The sequence below is a fragment of the Arachis duranensis genome, chromosome 10 (assembly GCF_000817695.3).
Source record: "Arachis duranensis cultivar V14167 chromosome 10, aradu.V14167.gnm2.J7QH, whole genome shotgun sequence".
In the NCBI taxonomy this organism is placed as follows: Eukaryota; Viridiplantae; Streptophyta; class Magnoliopsida; order Fabales; family Fabaceae; genus Arachis; species Arachis duranensis.
Window position 1 is genome coordinate 12,557,051 of NC_029781.3, and position 12,221 is coordinate 12,569,271.

Consider the following 12,221-nt stretch of genomic DNA (forward strand, 5'->3'; position numbering starts at 1 on the left):
GAATTGAATAGAAGAACAATAGTAATTGCATTAATACTCGAGGTACAGCAGAGCTCCACACCTTAATCTATGGTGTGTAGAAACTCCACCGTTGAAAATACATAAGAACAAGGTCTAGGCATGGCCGTGAGGCCAGCCCCATGATCTAAGATAGCATAAGACTAAGGATAGCTACCAAGATGAAAATACAATAGCAAAAGGTCCTACTTATAGAGAACAAGTAGCCTAAGGTTTACAAAGATGAGTAAATGACATAAAAATCCACTTCCGGGCCCACTTGGTGTGTGCTTGGGCTGAACATTGAAGCATTTTCGTGTAGAGACTTCTCTTGGAGTTAAACGCCAGCTTTTGTGCCAGTTCCGGCGTTTAACGCCGGGTATTCTTGAGCTGATTTGGAACACCGGTTTGGGCCATCAAATCTTGGGCAAAGTATGGACTATTATACATTGCTGGAAAGCCCAGGATGTCTACTTTCCATCTCCATTAAGAGCGCGCCAATTGGGCTACTGTAGCTCTAGAAAATCCACTTCGAGTGCAGGGAGGTCAGAATCCAACAGCATCTGCAGTCCTTTTTAGTCTCTGAATCAGATTTTTGCTCAGGTCCTTCAATTTCAGCCAGAAAATACCTGAAATCACAGAAAAACACACAAACTCATAGTAAAGTCCAGAAAAGTAAAATTTAACTAAAAACTAATAAAAATATACTAAAAACTAACTAGAACATACTAAAAACATACTAAAAACAATGCCAAAAAGCCTACAAATTATCCGCTCATCACCTGCTACTGCCGCATGCTCCTGATGCATCACTGGGGCTGTCCATGAAATGCACCGCATAGTTAGAACCAGCTTAATAACCAACGACAAGCGTAACCAGCACGATAACACATGAACAAAACAATGGACTAAATAAAACCGCATAAAATTACATGAAAGATAACCGCATGTAAAACAAACCCATAGACCGCACAACTAAACCGCTAAGATAAAACAGCTTCAGGAGAACCACTAACATAAAACAGCTTACCTAAAACGGTTAACATAAAATAGCTAGCATAAAACAACTAACACAAACCATCAACATAAAACCACTAACGAAAACCACTTACATATACCACTAACATAAACCGCTTGCATAAACCACTCACAAAAACCGCTAACATAAACCACCAACATAAACCACTAACACAAACCATTAACTTAAACCACTAACATAAACCACCAACCTAAACCAGTAACATAAACAACTAACATAAACCACTAACTAAAACCACTAACATAAACTAACAACATAAACCACTCACATAAACTACCTACATAAACCACTAACATAAACCACCATCTAACCCACATGCAAAACCGCTAACTCGCAAATACCGCTAGAATCATAAATATTTCTGTACTAACCTCGTCGTCGGCTATATGAGCAACTCCGTCCAAACGATACAAACGTTCCGGATCGTCTCCCATCTGCAGAGTATTCCGTTCAGGTCTTCCTCGGAGAGAATCTGGATCGTTTTCTCTGAGATTTGGTGGGGTAGGGGGAAGGAAGAATAGTTCGAATGAGGGTGATTCGAACTCCTTATATAGCCGAATCACCACTAATTCGAACCAGGTTGGTTCGAATTATGAAGGAGCACGCCAAGGGTAATTCGAACCAGGTTGGTTCGAATTACATGCTTTGATTTCGAATGCATAATTCGAACTACCCCAGTTCGAATTACATTGATTTCGAGTTCGAACCACCATGGTTCGAATTACGTTCAACGTTTCTCTCCGCCTAATTCGAACCACCCTGATTCGATTTACTAACGTTTGTAGTTCGAACCACCCTGGTTCGAATTACATTAAGATAGCGTTTGGCTTATTGCTGAAACGATTTTCGAATTGGCGTATTTACGTTACACGATTCTTGCCTTGGCTTATTAGGGTTTTTTACCCTTTAAAAAAAATTTAACATTCTAACAATGTTCCTGACTAAGAGCGAGATGGAATTTTTAAAAAACAAAATGTAAATAATTAATTACGAGAAGCTTAAAAAAATTTTAATACTGGAAAGTGGGTTATGCATCTAAAGCTTATCTCATCTAGGGATGGCAGTACTATCCGTACCCGTGGATATCCGCTCCACTCCTACCTGGTTGGGCCTGAAATGTGGCGGGTTAATGTGAGGGGCGGGGCAGAATGGGGTCAAGTTCAGGCTAAACCCGATATCTATATATTATATACTTCTTACCGCACTCCCATTTAGTTCTCAACCCTCTTTGTCACTTCTCCAGCTCTTTTTCAAAGTCCATAGCCTCAGTTCAGCTACACTAAACCACCAGTCAGTCGCCGACTCGCCGTCACAGTTTGTTCTGTCGCAGTAAGCCGGTCGGCGTTGTCACAGCCGCCGTCGCTCACTAACCTAAGGAATTAGGGCTCAGATCCTCACCAGATCCCCACGTCGGCGTCGCTCCCGCTTCTCGCCATTACTGTCCTTGCCGACTCGCCTCTCCGATCTGTGGTATCTGGTCTTTATCGTCCCTCCTCCATCCTTCATTGTCTCTCTGGTGATTGGTAAGCACTAAGCACTCCTCGCTCACTACTTACTGCTTCTGTGCTTCTTCAATTTTTCTTTTTAAGTTAATTTTTATGATTTAAGTTTTATGTTAAAATAGTTAATCCAAAACTAAAATTAATTTTGATGCTCAAAAAATCCTTTAAAATTCAGCGCATGGAATCTTTTGACTGGACAGATTCCTGCTTTAATTTGGAAATTATGTGATAGAGTTGTTTCTCTTAGGGTTCATAGAAACTCCTTCTATGAGCATGTTTCAGAACCTGCATTGCCTAACTCTTCTTCTTGTAAGAGTCTTAGTTTCTTGATTTGGGTGATAACAGAATCTTTGGAGAGTTTCCTGAGTTTGTTACTAAGTTTGGTGGGTTGAAACAGCTTGATTCAGAGAATAATATGTTTATTGGTTCAATTTCTCATACTTCGTTGGAATAAAGCTTGAAAAATTGAAGTTGTTTTGGCTTCTTTGTTGATTGGTTGTATACAGAAGTTATTTTGGCTTCTTTATCATTCTTATGCATTCTGGATTTTGATTTTATTCTGATTTTACAATTGTCATTGAGTACTGAATGGACCCTTCAAGATCAGAATGATTTGGTTTATGAAAGGAAATATGCTCATGATGTTCTAATTATGGAGAGAATCACAAACTGTTCTGTTTCCTTTGTTAAGAATAAAGACCAGAGCAATAATTTTCTGTTCTATTCTATATATCTTCTTATGTCCTAATTAAATTCCTTAATCCTAATCTGTATATAACTATATCGTTGTATAATTCATCATTTTGATAAACAACTTTAACTTTTATCTACATTTCTGAATAATTATGGAGGACATATAATATAAATAAATAATTATTGTGCATTTCAGTATGAACTATGAAGAACCTTAGGAAATAATTCTCTCTCTATTTTTCATATATTTAGCTGAAAAAGGAATTAATATCCCTAACTAGCTACTTGGGTGTCCTTTTACTAAGTGATAATTGATAAGATACTAATGAAAAGACATCACAAATAGTGATGTGTATGTTCATAATATGAAAATTTTGTTGATTCAAAAATTTAAATTGTGGGGTAAATGGAAGGTATGTATGTGAGGATGAGAACAAAAAAAATGAAATGCTGAGATAAGAAAAGATATGGAACCAAATAGTGGGCAGTTATGATGTGATGTTATAAAAGAGAAAATGGATCAAAATTCTTAAAAAAATAGTAACATGGGAATTAATTATTTTGATCGTGCAAAAGCCATGAAGTAACAGGAGGTTGGTGCGTGAGCTTATTATATTAGGAACAAAAAAATATTAAAAAATCAGCAGATGTATTTATTATTTTGTGCATTTATGTTTTGAATTATCATTTTTATGCATTTTTATTTTGATTTTATTCTGATTTTTATGCATTTATAATATGATTTAGGTTAATTTTATACCCTCATTAATTTTAGTTTTATTGATATAGGTGTTTTTAAATTATTTCATGACTAGTAATGTTAGAGAAGATACGCAAAACAACAGTGTTGCTCCTAATGATAATGAAATTGAAGTTTAAAGTAATGCTAATCCAACTTCAGAAACTCCATCAGCAACGGATAATGTCTCAACTCCAGAAGGATCAACCAAGACATAATTCTATATAGTTTGAATTACCATAATTCGAACTTCACTCTCAATGTAATTCAAATCACACTGATTCGAATTACAGATATACGCACACACCCACTAATTCAAATCAACCTGATTCGAATTACACACACGCAATCCAAAATATAATTCAGGTTCAGTGCTATATTTGACTGCTGAGTTTGATTATTTGTGTTTGCTGAATTTGATTATGCTCAAGTTCAGTGCTATATTTGTCTACTATTGTGTTTGATTATAAATTGAGTTTGATTATACATGTTTACCAAGTTTGATTATACTCAGGTTAGGTGCTATATTTAATTCCTGAGTTTGATTATAGGTGTTTGCTGAGTTTGCTGAATCAAGTAAAACTGTATTTGAGAGTAATATTAATATTTGAAAGTAATCTATAAAACTGTATTTGTTTATAAAGATAAGATACTAAAATATGAATATATAAATACAAAATTTTGTTTAACAAATAAAACATAAACAAACATATATTCTGAGACATTAAATTAATATATTAAAAAAAACACAAAAACAATATTTTATTTTTTTCTTTTATTATTAGTGTTTTACTTGTCCTTGTCAAAACCAAACACAAGCCTTTTAAGTGTTGGGCTATGTGTTGTATAAAATGATAGTAAATCCTTGATTTAGCCTTTGTAATATTAAGGGTAAAAAACACAAATAAACCAATGGAGGATAGTTGTTACATGAATAAGTTAAACTGAAGATTGATTCACAAATGAGGCAAAGCATACTTATATGTAATTCGAACCTATTTGGTTCGAATTTTAATTGCATATAAATCAAATCTATTTGGTTCGAACTAGACACACATAATTCGAACCTAATTGGTTCAAATTACACACGAATTGGGCTATCTCATAATTCGAACCTATTTGGTTCGAATTACATATAAGTATGCTTTGGCTCATTCGTAAATTAATTTTTAATTTGGCTTATTCACGTAACAACTATCCTCCATTGATTTATTTGTGTTTTTTACCCTAATATTAAACTTATTCACTAAATAGAAATTTAAAATATTTTGTTTATTAAGGTAATTAAATTTCTTCCTATGGGAAATATATAATATAATAAATATATGTTCTATCAAGTGTTATTAATCTGTTTTCTTATGAGTTAACTTATGCAAGATTAAAACTCTTCTAATAATATTAATTTCTTGTTATTTATTAAAAATGCTTAATCTTAAATGGTATCGATAAAAGCTAGGCATTGAACTAACCAAACGAGTTTTATCTTCAATATTCATAACCAGCATTAACTTGTCTTCTATGAAAATGGATCTTTTTTCCTGTTAAAAAATTAAATAAAAGTATGTTAAAATTTTAAACAATAAAATTACATTTTTTACATAAAATATTTCTTTTACAGTATTTTTAATTGAAAGAATTTATATATTTAATTCCATTTACATATATTTATATATTAATATAAATATGTTAATCTATGTAGCAAGTATGCTATTTTTCAAATACTTCCTTAAAAATAAAATCTTTTGTAGATAATATTATAACCTTTTATGAATTATGTTCCTAGGATAATATAAATATAGTAATATCAAATTAAATTAAATACAACAAATAAAGTTGGAAAAGAAACATATTGGCCTTTTTTTGTTCTTTTCTTCGCTTTCGGTGAAAATTGAAAGAATAAATCACAAAAAATACAGTCGAATAATTTTGTCATTGATAAAAATATATTAAAATTTTGTTATCAACAAAAATACTCTTAAATAATTTTAAAATGCGGTAAAAATATCCAACATAAATTAAATATATATTCTCAAAAAATATTTTAGAAATTAAATTTTACTGTGATTTTTTACAGGTATGATTAGAAAAATAAGATATTTTTATCCTTAAAATTTGATGATTTTTCGTTAAGAATATATTTTTTTGTGATTTTTTTGTGAACAATCAATAATATTTTTAAAAAATTACAAAAAATAAATACTTAGTAAAAAATCACCAAATTTTTAGAATAATAATATCTTATTTTTAAAATTATGTTTGTAAAAAATCACATCAAAATTTAATCTTTAAAGTCAAAATTTAAATATATTTTTATTAATGTCAAAATTATTTAAATACATTTTTTATCATTTATCCAAATTGAAAAAAAAAAAGAAAAAATACTACCACCCAGCCAGCAAGCTGTTGTTGTTTGTGGTGATTTGGAACTTGGGAGTAGTGGGACTCCACTTTAATTCTTACCAATGCCATGACATGATGAGATGTGTGCCAAATCAGTCGGTTCATTTCATTTTAATATTTATTATATATTTTTCTTAATTTTATAGTACATTTAAAAATTATATCAAAGAAGAATTTATCTTTTGCCAAAATATTTGAATAAGGAAGTATGTTAGAAAGGTTATCAAATCCATATTTAAATTAATATATCTGATTTTGGGTATTTCACAATTTTCATTTCACCAAAATACATCATATTGTTGATAAATTGATTATATTCTCATAGTATGGGTTTTTTTTCCCACGAGAAGCAACTTTTTTTTCCCAAAAAAATCCACTTTGAATTTGCAAATATTTTTTTAGTTTACTTCTTTTTTTTACTTTGTAATCTTTTACAGATTTTTAGTTTTTTTCCTATGATAAAAAAAGATATTTTGGATTAAATTCATAAATTTAGTTAGGTCAAATATACTTTATGTTTTTAGTATTTTTAAAAAATTTTAAAAATATCTTTAAAATTTAATTTTTTAATTTTATTCTTAATATTTTTGACAAATATAATTTTATTGTTATTTGTAATTTTCTTTTAAGTCAAAATATAGTCAACATTATTTTAGATAATTTACTTATTTAGATTTAATCTAAATAAGTAACAAATCTACTAGATTATCTTAAAATTTAATTTTCTACCATTTTATTCTCCCACCTTTTATATAAATTATGTCTTTTTGTTAAGTTTTAAATTATAATATAAAACAAATGAAAACACCACAGCTTATGTGTGGAAAAGAATCAATAAATCGTTAGTTAGATAGGTGCATCATAAAGTTTAGAAATCTGAACATAAAATGTAGGATCCAAATCTTGGTTTTCAGAACCTTCCTCTCCAGTAGCACATTACTGCGGGGAAAAAAAATCACAAAATAACAGCACAAATGAGCACAAACCATTCAATAGAGCACAATAAGCGGTAAAAAAATCTTGATTTTTGAACATTCAATAAAAAGAAAGAACAAGTGGACATGGGAGACATAACTAAAAACTAAAACACTAGGAATTTAGAATAATCAATCAAAAATTACATATTCATAAATGTTTTATATATATAATTTAACAAACTTGATAGGTTGATCCATGTAAATGATCCCACCTATTAGGACATGACTCGACTCAACCGTTATTGTTACAACTTACAACTGTGAATGGAATAGCCAGCCAATTGCACGACAAAATATAAATATGTTTGAATGGAATTGATTCTACCCAAGTAACAATGTAACATTATATTTGAATCTTACAAGTTAAAATTTGATTCTACCTTTTAAAATTGATTATGAAAGAAGTAAATTCCTATTACTTCCATAAAAAATCACTTTCAGAGGAACTACAAAAACGAAGAACAATTAACTTGTCACTGACCTTTGATCGCATAGCAGGATGAATAGCGACAGATGAAGCCGGCTAGACAAAGACAACAGACGCCGAGTTCGAGGAAGAATCTACGCGCCTGCGACTGGTGATAGTGAATAGGGGTTGGAGTTGGAGAACGCCTCTGACTGTGACGAATGATGACTCGAAGAGACAAGCCCCAAACTGTGACGGATGGTGGCAAACACAGCTCCGTCTTGTGACGGTGGTGGGTGCTAGAATTTTTCTCTTAGTTGAGGTTAAGGGCTTGTTCTCTCTCTGAACTCTTAAAGGAAGGAGATTGGGGAAGGGACTGGGGGGCACGCATGCTTTATGATTCCTTTTTTTCCCTTAATGTGAAACGACGTTGTTTCATTCAAATTGAACGATTCTCGGTCTGGTTTCCAATCCAGTTCTCGACCGGTTCATCAACTCACATCCGATTTTCAAATTAGCAGTACTAATTGTGTTCCTTTTCTTTTCTGTAATGGGCTTGATATCAATTGCTATCATACAATCAAAAACACAAAAAAGTCTATTATCAATGCGTAATTAACATCATCATAATTACTAATTATGGTTACACATAGGGGTGGCAAACGGGCCTAAACCCGCCGGGCCGGCCCGCGTAACCCGCCAAAAAAGGCGGGCTGGGCTGGAAAATCGGGACCGCCAAATAGCAAAAGCCCGCCTAATCCGCACCGCTTAAACCGCGGGTTTTGGCGGGCTTTGGCGGGGCGGGGCGGGCTTCCCCGCCGGGCTAAGGTTTTTTTTAGTGAGGGGGTATTTTTGCAATTTTTTTCCTAAAACCTAACTTCCCCCAACCTAACTTACAAGAGTATGAAGATAAAAATTGAGTGTTTTGAATTATGTTTATGTTATTTTGGAGACAATATTTATAATTATGTTTTGGATTATGTTTATTTTGCTTTGGAGAGAATATTTATACTTATATTTTGAATGAAAATTTGGTTTATAATTATATTTATTAGATATTTATAATTACAAAGACTTTAATGTTTGTGAATATAAAAAATATAATTTTTTATGCCATTAGAAATTATAAATTTATTAATATAGTTGTGAAATTATATATATTACTTAGTAGTTAATAGTAAAAAAAAAAAAGAGAGGAGCTTTGTTACTTATCACATTGGGATAATTCAAATATGCAGTGAAGGTTACGTAGAACATCGTTGCAACATCCTGCAACTCCTATAGAAAATTTCTCATTCCATCAACACTTGTCGCATTGAGGTGCTACCAACGCTCATCTACACATGTATATGGAATCCTATATCTACATCAGAGAGCTTGCCAAAATATCATACTCATATGAACAACAAAAAAGATGACCTTATTTAGTCCCAATAAAAACTCCATGAATCGCAACCCATTAATTCCAAAATTTTACCTCTCTGCAATTAATTGACTCAACATTAATTAGTTGGTTAATCACAAAAGACACGAAAAAGACAAACATACAAAGACAGAAACATGGAGACATGGACGAGAGAGTGACATATAACAATGTATACTGTATGTATTTTTACTAACTTATGTCACCATATTCACATGCATCACCTATATATCATGAGAACACATAGTCATCACCAAAAGACACTTTCATGTCATCACCGTAGAATTTTTCACATTTAAAATACAAAAAGTATTTTTCACTTTTATCACTCTCCCTTGACTAGATGGCTCAAAGAATGTACTTTGTCTAGTTGTAACAAGTTTTCGGTTTGGTAAGGTCTAGCCAAATGATGTCTACAAAAAGATTGGTGTCTTCCTTGAAAAAATAATTAAAATTAAGGAATAAACTAGATCCTTTGAAATAGGAACGACCTGGTTATTAGAAAATGGAGTGTGCGAGTGGAAATGCGAAATTTATAATTGACAAAAAAATACTAAATATTTTACAAAAGAAATATGATATAACAAAGTTACAAAATTAGATAACTACTATATCCTAACTAAATCTTTAACAATATACAAAGTGGTAATTTGTGACGCTCCACCCAAAACCAGGTCCTAATTACACTCGAAATACCAAACTAAAAAGTGTAAACACTCAATCTAAATACAAAGAGAAGATACCAAAAGAACAAAACCAATCTTCTCTAACCAAAAGAGTGACTAATAACTTGGTATACAAAACAAATGTGAAGACACAATATACAAAGAAAAACCCAATAATTTTCTCTCTAGCGCTCACTAATTATGACTCATAACTTTTAACAAAATTTGTGCACATTCATTTCTAACACATTGACATATTAAAATTGTGTTTGACTTCTTCACATAGGTGAAATTTTTTACTTCATTAAATCATAGGTCAACAAAAGGCATTAGACTGGAGTGCTTTTTTGTGAGTGTATGAGGTGAATCTTTCAACTTTTATTCATTCTATCTTTTTTCAATCCACGAAAAAATAATGCAGAAAAGGCATGAATTCCACTAGTATCATAGAGTAAATTTCAAGCAATAAGTAGTTTTGAGAGATCTCAAAAACTTTAAATGATTTACTCGAGAAACACATATTAGCTTTTGAGATGGTTAAATACAAAGTTTAGGAGTTTTGTTCTGCTGATTAATAGATGAAATTCTTTTTCATGGTCTCACTCTATAACCTTCACTAACCAATCTCAGAAGTATTGAGCAATTTGTTATTGAGTACTTATGATTAAATTGACATATACCTATTTGAACAACTTTAGTTAATCTAATAGAAAAAAAAATTAGTTTTTATTTTTATATTTTTGTGCTTTTTCAATTTTTAAAAATGTTGGATAACTTTTGTAAATAATGATATTTTTGGATAATTATGCAGATAGCAGAACTAGGGATGATAACACAATCCATACTTGCAGGCATTTAACTTGCACTTATCCAATCGGAGTGGATAATTATTTGACTGCATCCAACTTGCACCTATCTGGTCGGAGTGGATAATTATATGACTCAGGGCGAGCGGGTTTTGAGTTGAGCATATTTCTGTTTGTGGCGAGGCAACAAGGCGAAAACTTGTCCTTGTGCACCACGAATGTAAACTTCATTAAAGTATTTGTCACTGATCAATGAATTGCTGCATACACAAAGTGTGATTCAAACTTATTACACTTAACCATATAAGTGAATTGATCACTGGATCAATCCAAGTTGGTTGGTAGATCTATGCATTATTGAACAATTAAAAATAATTCAGTGCAAAAACTAGGCTGTATTTGTTTCTGAGAATATGACAAGATAAGACACTGAGAACAAGACATAAAGGATAAAGACACAAAATTTTGTGTTCTTATATCTTGTTTGGTGATAAACTAGAACAAATTATGAAAATTTAATTTATTCTCATTTTTTTCATTCAAAAAATTTGAGACTAAAAATATAATAATAAAAATATAATTATAAAAAATTAACAAGGATAATGAAAGAAAAAATAAAAAATAAGTTGTGTCTATTGTTAGTGTCTCCATGTCATTTCTGTTAGGATGGACATAAAATATACTAATTTAATATTCTTGGATATATTATTTCTATCTATGTATTTTCTGTCAAATATAATTTTATGTCTCTATGTCTCTATCTTAGTGTCCTATCTCTGTAAACAAATGCAGTACTTTGTGGACACACACTAACAAACGGTCTTAAGTCACTTAACGTATGGGCTCTAATTATGGGCCTAAGTTTAAAATTAGCCTCAACATAACAGGATTCACCATGGGAAGCCTATGGGCCACAAGCCTCAAAAAGTCTATGGGCCACGTCCCAAAAACTATCAAACCATGTTTGCTAATGAAACAAAGTAATGGGGTTAGTTGATTGCTGAATTAGTGAATTTGTCATCTCTTGTAAGAGAAAGTTATCTCTTTCAAGTTTCATCCAACAACAAAACAAAGGTGCCATGTCCTTTTACCCTGCAAAATAAAGTAGGTTAGTCCTTCAAATTAAATTTCGTTTAGCCGGTTTAATTTTAAATGTTTATTTACTATTTAATTTCTTTTTAGTTTTTGTAAACTTTTAATTTAAGCAAATTATGTTTGATTGTGTAAAGAGAAATATGTAACTGAATAAATTATAATTAAAAAATAAAAGAAATTTTAAACTGATTTTTTTTAAATAAAAAAAGCAATAAAGAAAGAACGGGCTAACCAAAGTAACCTATTTAAGTTGACAGATAGATTTTTGTTAAGAAATTTAGATTCATAAAATGAAATACAAACAAATTCTATCTATTTAACCTACAAATTTTAAACAAGCCGAATCTAAATGGGTTATACTACTCAGTTTGGTGTCCCTAATGCAGAATTTTAAATGTATTTTGCATTCTCGTTAAATTTTGAAATATGTTTATACAATTAATATGTTATATACTCCGGAATCAAGACTCACTTGCTGC

General features: G+C 31.3%; 1 pseudogene; it reads left to right on the plus strand.

Moving 5' to 3' along the window:
- The window catches only part of LOC107469034 (uncharacterized), a 17,865-nt pseudogene extending 16,081 nt beyond the window's left edge, over positions 1-1,784 (plus strand).
- Positions 1,785-12,221: the final 10,437 nt, after the last annotated feature.